The following is a 7272-nucleotide window of genomic DNA, read 5'->3' on the forward strand; positions in this document are numbered from 1 at the left end:
TATGTTTATTGCTGTTGTAACTTCCAACGGTCAGTAATCGAGTGGTTTTATAAGCTGAGGACTCTAGTTGTAATAATGCAACTGGGGGGGGGGGAGGGGATCCTGGCAGTACGAAGACCCCTGCCCAGCTGCTGGATGGAGCCGGTCCTTGGGTTGACCCGTGGTCAAAGCCAGGCCACCTCGGCAATCTTCACTCTGGGGTACACGCGGCTTCTGCCGTTGTCTCGCCGTTCACCTGAAGGGAGGAAGGGAAAAGAATTATGGCAGACCGGACAGGAATCACAGAATCCTAGGGCTAAGGAAGGGACCTTAGAGGTCTTCCAGTCCAGCCCCCTACTCCGCAGGAGACACTATTCTACTAGAATGATGGAGCACCCACCACTTCGGGTGGCAAGCTGTTCCGCTGGTTAAATGGGCTGCCCTTTATCAGAAATGGTGCAGGGTGGAGGGTTGGACTAGATGACCTACAAGGTCCCTTCCAACTCAGTTAATCTGTTAAATTGTCCTCCCTCTTAGGAATGTTCTCCTTAATTCCAAGTTGCTTCTCTCCTTGGTGAGTTTCCATCTGTTGCTTCTTGTCCTGCCTTCGGGGGCTTTGGGAAAATAAATTGACACCCCCCCCTCTTCTTTGGGGCAGCCCCTCAAATACTGGAATCCTGCTCTCATGCCCCCCCCCCCGAGTCCTTCTTTTCTCTAGAGTGGCCAAACCCAGTTCCTGCAACAATTCGGTGTGTGTGTTTTATCCTCCTCCGGCCCCCTAATCCTCTTTGTGGCTCTTCTTTGTTGTAATAGTTCCTTTGTGGTGGTGGGTCACCCATGGCCCAGTTCATACCAGGGCATGCGGAGCCACGCTGAACCACACAGGAAAAACAAACTCCTAAACCCCATAACACCTAACATCCTGATAGTGCATACATAACATCCTGAGATGTGCCCTACCAATGACGCCCAGGATTGACCATATATAGACAGAACTTCCCTGAGCAGTAGATTAGAAATTGTACTTTTACAGGCTGTTTTTAACCACATGCTATTGCTCCTCCTGCCTTTGTCCTATCTCAAATAAAGGGGCTCTCAGACCCCCAATCTGGGTCGCTCCATCCCGAGAAAGATCGTGTCCTGTCTTTTCTCCACATTGGCCTCATGGACGAACCACGGGAACGTTACACTTCTCTGCACTCTTTCCAGAGTCTTATTGTGGGCCCATAGTCCAGGTGTCCAGGCACAACACAATCACAAAGGCTGCTCGGAGTATGATAGTTGGCATCCCATCTGCCAGAGGAAGGTTAAAAAAAAGGCAAGATGGCAGCCACAATGGTGGCATCAACGCTTGCTCCTTGTGTATTAGAAGGAGGTGCTTCTACGGACACCCCAAGAGGGGGGTCAGAATGGACTCAGGAATTCTGGGAGTTGAAGTCCACAAGTTCTAAAAGGGCCATCGTGGCCCACCCCAGCCTTAGGAAATACCCTCACTTCCCTGAATTTTCTGCAATGAGCTGGGAGTGGCACGAAATGTTTAACACTGTGACTGCACCATGGATGGATTCACACACGCATCTCTTCTCTCGTCAACGGGGCACCCAGAAATTGGACAATTGTCTTCTGCAGGATGAGAGCCCTCCCCCCCCCAATCGAAGGGCAGGTAGCCTCCAGCTCATGAGGGTAGCCCAAGATCGGTGTCAGGTTTCCTTAAAATGCCCTAATTGATTCATGAGTATTGCGCCAGTTTCAATACAAAGCCATCATTAGCTTTTCCGCAGTCAGATCTGAGCTTTGTTCGAGTTATAGCTGAACGTTACCCCTGTTCCTCCCCCCCCTCTGTGTCATAAATCACATTCCCCAATGAGGTGCACCCCTCCCAAGCCTGCTGCAGTGATCTGATCCGACCTTAGCCAAACGTATGCGTGGAATGCGCTCTTCCCCCCTTCTCTCACTGTGGCAACGTTAGGATTGACGTGGTTCTTACCTGGTAAACCTTTGCCGGTCTTGGAGGCTTTTGCTTGGCTGGGCTGGGGTCCTTGGGGACCCCCCACTGCTGAAGCTGCCTGTCTTCGTCCCTGGCCCCGGGACAGGAGGCAGGAGTCCCCCGTCGGCAGCTTGGGCAGTGGGCTGTGGCAAAACCGGGGTCTGGTCCACGATACGCCGCCGTCTCTGCAGGAGCTTCTCGAGCTGGTTGTCCCCCAGGAATTTCCTCTGGCTGCCCTTACGGCGGCTGGAGCGTCTCCCTGGCCGCCTCGGGGTACTCTGGGGACCGGAAGAGGGACGGGTGGAGGCCCTGTTTGGTCTCGCAGGGAAGGCACAGGCTAGAAACCCGGAGACTGGGAGTTTAGTCCTGCCTTAGGAGTGGGGAAATGGCTGGGTGACCTGGGCCAATGAGCAGGAGACTGGGTTCTAGTCTCACCTTGGATAGGAAACTGGTTGGGAGACTTTGGGCCAATCAGCAGGAGTTCAAGTCCTGCCTTAGCCATGACAGTCTTCTACTTGACTTTGGGCCATCCTCACCAGAGACGGTGAGTTCTAGTCCCGGCTTAGGCATGAAAGCCAGCTGGGAGATTTGGGTGACTCACCAGGAGACGATGAATCTAGTCCCGCTTTAGGCATGAAAGCCTGTGGTGGCTTGGCTCTTGCAGCAATCAATCTCACCATCACGGAGAGGAAGCCTTTCGGGCCCTCTTTCCATAATGATTCCCCTAATTATATTTTGAGGGACCCTTTACCACTTTCGAGGCTTCCTCAACTGAGTCTGTGGAGAAGGGTCCTGTGGAGCCCTAACTCCCCCACCCTGACCAAGGAGAATATGGCATGGAAGGAAGGAAGGTAAAGGGAAGAGGAAGGAAGAGGAGGGAGGGAAGGAAAGGGAGGGAGGGAAGTAGAAGAGTAGGGAGGGAAGGAAGGAGGGAGGGAAAGAAAGGGAGGGAGGGAATGAGAAGGAAGGGAGGAGGAAGGAGAGAGGGAAGGAAAGGGAGGGAGAAGGAGGGAAAGAAGGAGGAAGGGAGGGAAGAGGGAAGGAGGGAGAAGGAAGGGGAGGGAAGGAAGAAGGAAGGATGGAGGGAGGGAAGGAGAGAGGTAGGAAGAAAGGGAGGGAATGAAGGAGGGAGGGAAGGAGAGAGGATGGAAGGAAAGAGGGGAGGAGGGAAGGAAGGAGGAAGGGAAGGAAAAGGGAGGGATGGAATGAAGAAGGAAGGAAGGAAAGGAAGGAAGGAGGGAGAGAGAGGTAGGGAAGGAAAGGGAGGAATGAAGAAGGAAGGAGGAAAGGAAAGGGAGGGAAGGAGAGAAAGGGAAGGAAAGGGGAGGAGAAGGAAGGAGGAAGGAGAGAGGTAGGAAGGAAAGGAGGAATGGAGAAGGAAGGAAAGGAAGGAAGGAGGGAAGGAGAGAAATAGGGAAGGAAAGGGAGAATGAAGGAGGGAGGGAGGGAAGGAAAGAGGGAAGGAAGGAAGGATCACCTGACCCTGGGATGTGAAAAACTACCCTGTCGCTTTGGACAGTGGCACTGTAACGTCGGTCACTAAACAAATTGTTGTACATAGAGGACTACCCAAAGAGGTTGTGCGCACCCCCTACCCCCCCCCACCCCCAGATGAGGCTTACCAGAGGCCTTGGAGCTCCAGGCCACACTCCTCCGCTGGTTCTCTGCAGCCGACGGAGGCTGAGGAGAGAAAGAGGGAAGCAGATTTCCTGGCCTGGGGCTCCTCGGAAGGGGACTCTATGGAAACCCCCCCCCCCTGTGGCAGGACGGGATCCCCTCCACCCATCCATGGCGGTCGCAATCCCTCAGCTGCAGGTTGCAAAGGGGCTGCGATACAGGCAGTTCCCGACTTATGACAGTTCATTAGTGACCGTTTCAAGTTTACAACGGCACGGCTGACTCACATTACAACCCGGGGGGGGGGTCCCGTGATTCCCTTCGTTGACAAGCGAACTCCAGGGGATCCAGATTCACAACCGTGTCCTTAGGTAACCACTGCAGCGATTCATTTAAGAACCGTCGAAAATGGGCAAAACTCGCTTAGTGAGGTTTTGCTTAGCGACCTAAATTTTGTGGTGGTATGTCAAGGACTGCCTGTATTGGCCGAGCGTCAGTGCTCAGCCCCCTCCCCCGTCCCTGGCCTTACCTGGGGGAGGACTGGGGCCCCCTCCTCACTGGCGCAGGCCACTCCGGTCTTGATCCGGCCATCATCTCCTCCACGCTCTGGCCGCCACATCGTCGGAGCAGAGGACTCCTGGACACAAGGATGGATCAATTCCCCCGCCCCACCTCCTCCCCTGGCCAATTGGGGTCTCCTCGACTAAACACGGTTCATTTAGTGACCGTTGAAAGTTCAAAGTTACAAGGAATTTTTCACACTAATGACGGTCATATCAACCCCACAACCACGTGATCAAAATTCAAGGCTTTGGCAGCTGACTCGTATTAATGACGGTCGCAGAGTCCCGGGGTTACGTGACTCCCTTATGGGACTTTCTGACAAGCAAACTCGATGGGGGATTCACTTAACAACGTGTCCTTCAGTTAACAATTGCAGTGATTCGCTTAACAACGGTGGCAAGAAAATTGTAAAATGAGCTGACCTCTCTTAAGAACTGTCTTGCTTAGCAACAGAAATTTTGGGCTCAATTGTGGCATAAGTCAAGGACTACCAGTTGTGTCTTAAAACATGTTCATAGTTTTATAATTGCCATTCGCCAATTCCTTCCTTCCTTCTTCATTTGTTCCTCTCTTCCTTTTTTCTTCCCTTCCTTCCTCCTCCCCTTCTCCCCTCCTTCCTCTTCCCTCCTTCCTTCCTTCCTTCCTCCTCCCCCTTCTAACCTCCTTCCCTCTCTTCCTCCTCCCCTTCTTCCCTCCCTCCCTTCTTTCTTCCTCTCCCTCTCCCTTCCCTAACTTCCTCCCTCCTCTCTTCCTCCTCCCCTTCTTCCTCCCTCCCTCCCTCCCTCCCTTCCTCTCTCTCCTCCCTCTACCCCTCCCCCTCCCTCCCCCCTTCCTAACTTCCTCCCTTCTCTTCCTCTCCTCTTCTTCCCTCCCTCCCTTCTTCCTTCCTTCCTTCCTCTCTCTCTCCCTCCCAACCTCTCTTCCTCCCTCCCTCCCTTCCTAACTTCCTCCCTCCTCTTCCTCCTCCCCTCCCTCCCTTCCTCTCTCTCCCTCTACCCTCCCCCTCCCTCCCTCCCTTCCTAACTTCCTCCCTCTCTTCCTCCTCCCCTTCGCTCCCTCCCTCCCTTCTTCCTTCCTCTCTCTCTCTCTCTCCCCAACCTCCCTTCCTCCCTCCCTCCCTTCCTCCTCCCCTTCTTCTCTCCCTCCTCTTCCCTTCCTCCCTTCCTCTCCTCCTCCCTCCTCTTCCTCCTCTCCTCCCTCCCCCCATTATAAGAGCAAGGCGAGTCCCTTCGGGGAAACATTGTGAACAGCCCAGCCCCCCCCCCCCGGTAGGTGTGTGTGTGCGGGTGTGTGTGGGTGTGTGTAGGGGGGGGGTTTCAGGTGAAAGTGGTCCCATCCACTTACCCCTTTTCCCAGGCTGTGCTGCTCTCCTCCCCGCAGGGCCGTCAGGGGGCTGCAAAGGGCAGGCCAAGCAGGAAGGTAAGCTTTTCCAAAGGTCGCCCCCCTCCCCTCCACAGCTGGGGGTCCCACTTCCCTGCCCCGCAGCCCCTCCCCCTCCTCCCCGCGGCTTCTCCAAGCTCTCCTGCAACCTGCACCCCAAAGGGGCCGCTGCCCTGCTGATTGGGCTACTTCCTTGTAGAATGGATGGGGCACCACTCGGAAATCCTCTCGCAGCTACGCTGGGAACTACGCAGTCCTCGATTTACAGACGTTCATTTAGTGACCATTCGAAAATGCAACAGCCCTGAAAAAGTGACTTATGACCAGTTTCCCCCACTTACGACCGCTGTACCCTCTCCGTGGCCCTGTGATCCCAATCCGGATGCTTGGCAACTGACTCGTATTTACGACGGCCGTAGTGTCCCGGGGTCTTGTGATCCCCTTTTGTGGCCTTCTGACAAACAAAGTCCGTAAGGAATCCAGGCTCACTTAACACCGTGTGACTAACATCGGTGGCCAGAAAGGTCGTAGATCGGGCAAAACTCACTTAAGGACCGTATCGTTTAGCCACAGTCGTTCTGGGGAACCCTGCAACCGTCATAAATAGGGGCCCTTTGCTGAGTGTCTGAATTCGAGTAAATGGCCATGGGAAGGTCGCGACGGTTGCAGGTTGAAAATGGAGGTTAGCCCTGTGTTTCGTTGCCTGTTGTCGCTTTGAATGGCCACTAAATCAAAGGTTGTAAGTCGAGGATTACCTGAACAACTTCACCAAAGCGGCTGCCTTCCAGATGGGAAGAGGGTTGCCAACGTGGCTGAACAGAGGGACAAAAAGCTGCCATTGTTGGGTGTGGGGGGAAGCCTTGGGGTCAGATACTCACTCCGTCTTTGCTGTCCAGGTGGGGGGTGGCAGGGGGTGGTGGGGGGGGAGAGGGACCGCCGGATGCTCCTCGGGGCCTGGGGGGCCTCAGCCCCCTCCTCCAGGCCTTCACTGCAAGAGAGGCGGAGTGAGGAGGGAAAGCCTCCCATGGGCATTGCTTTCTATGGGTCAGAATGTCAAGAGGGTGGGGGTCTTCCCTCCCCGGCAGAATTTATTATCGGGGTGCGCCTGTCCTGCCTTACAGTCTCGGATACCGACGGAGGGGAATAGGTCTCTCGCTCACGGTTGAAATGTGGACTCCTGGGTGCTCTCGGAGCTCGGTGGTTTTGGCAGGCGTTTCATTGCCCACTGGTTATATCACAGTGCTAAAGGAAGTGGGGTGTGTGGAGCGGAGGAAAAGAAGAAGAGGAGGAGGAAAAGGAGGAGAGGAGGAGGAAGAAGAAGAAGAGGAAAGGAGAAGAGGAGGAGGAAGAAGAGTAAGAGGAGGAGGAGGAGAAGAGGAAGAGGAGGAGGAAGGGGAAGAAGAAGAGAAGAAGAGGGGGAGAAGGAGGAGAGGGAGGAGGAGGAGGATGAGGAGAGGAGGAGAGAAGAGGAAGGAGGAAAAGAACAGAAGAGGAGGAAGAAGAAGGAGGAGACAAGGAAGAGAGGAGGAAGAAGAAGAGAAGGAAGAAGAGGAAAAGGAAGAGGGAGGAGAGGAGGAGGAGGAGGAGGAGGAGGAGGAGGAGGAGTAGGAGGATGAGGAGGACAATGTATTGTCCTTGGTGCTAGCTGACTTGGTGATTTTCTGGCAGACATTTCATTACCCATCTGGGTTATATCATCAGTATAGAAGGGAGGAGGAAGTTGGGGGCTCCCTGGTGCTCCCTGA

General features: G+C 54.4%; 1 long non-coding RNA gene across 1 annotated transcript; it reads right to left on the reverse strand.

Annotated features, from left to right (window-relative positions):
- Positions 1–3675: 3675 nt before the first annotated feature.
- LOC116513404 lies at positions 3676–6459 on the reverse strand. The gene is made up of 3 exons (XR_004255980.1): positions 6406–6459; positions 5492–5540; positions 3676–4220 (listed from the first exon to the last, which is right to left on the reverse strand). It is a non-coding gene; the product is annotated as an uncharacterized LOC116513404 (long non-coding RNA).
- Between the last annotated feature and the right edge of the window lie 813 nt (positions 6460–7272).

Source organism: Thamnophis elegans, chromosome 9, assembly GCF_009769535.1.
Source record: "Thamnophis elegans isolate rThaEle1 chromosome 9, rThaEle1.pri, whole genome shotgun sequence".
Lineage (NCBI taxonomy): Eukaryota > Metazoa > Chordata > Lepidosauria > Squamata > Colubridae > Thamnophis > Thamnophis elegans.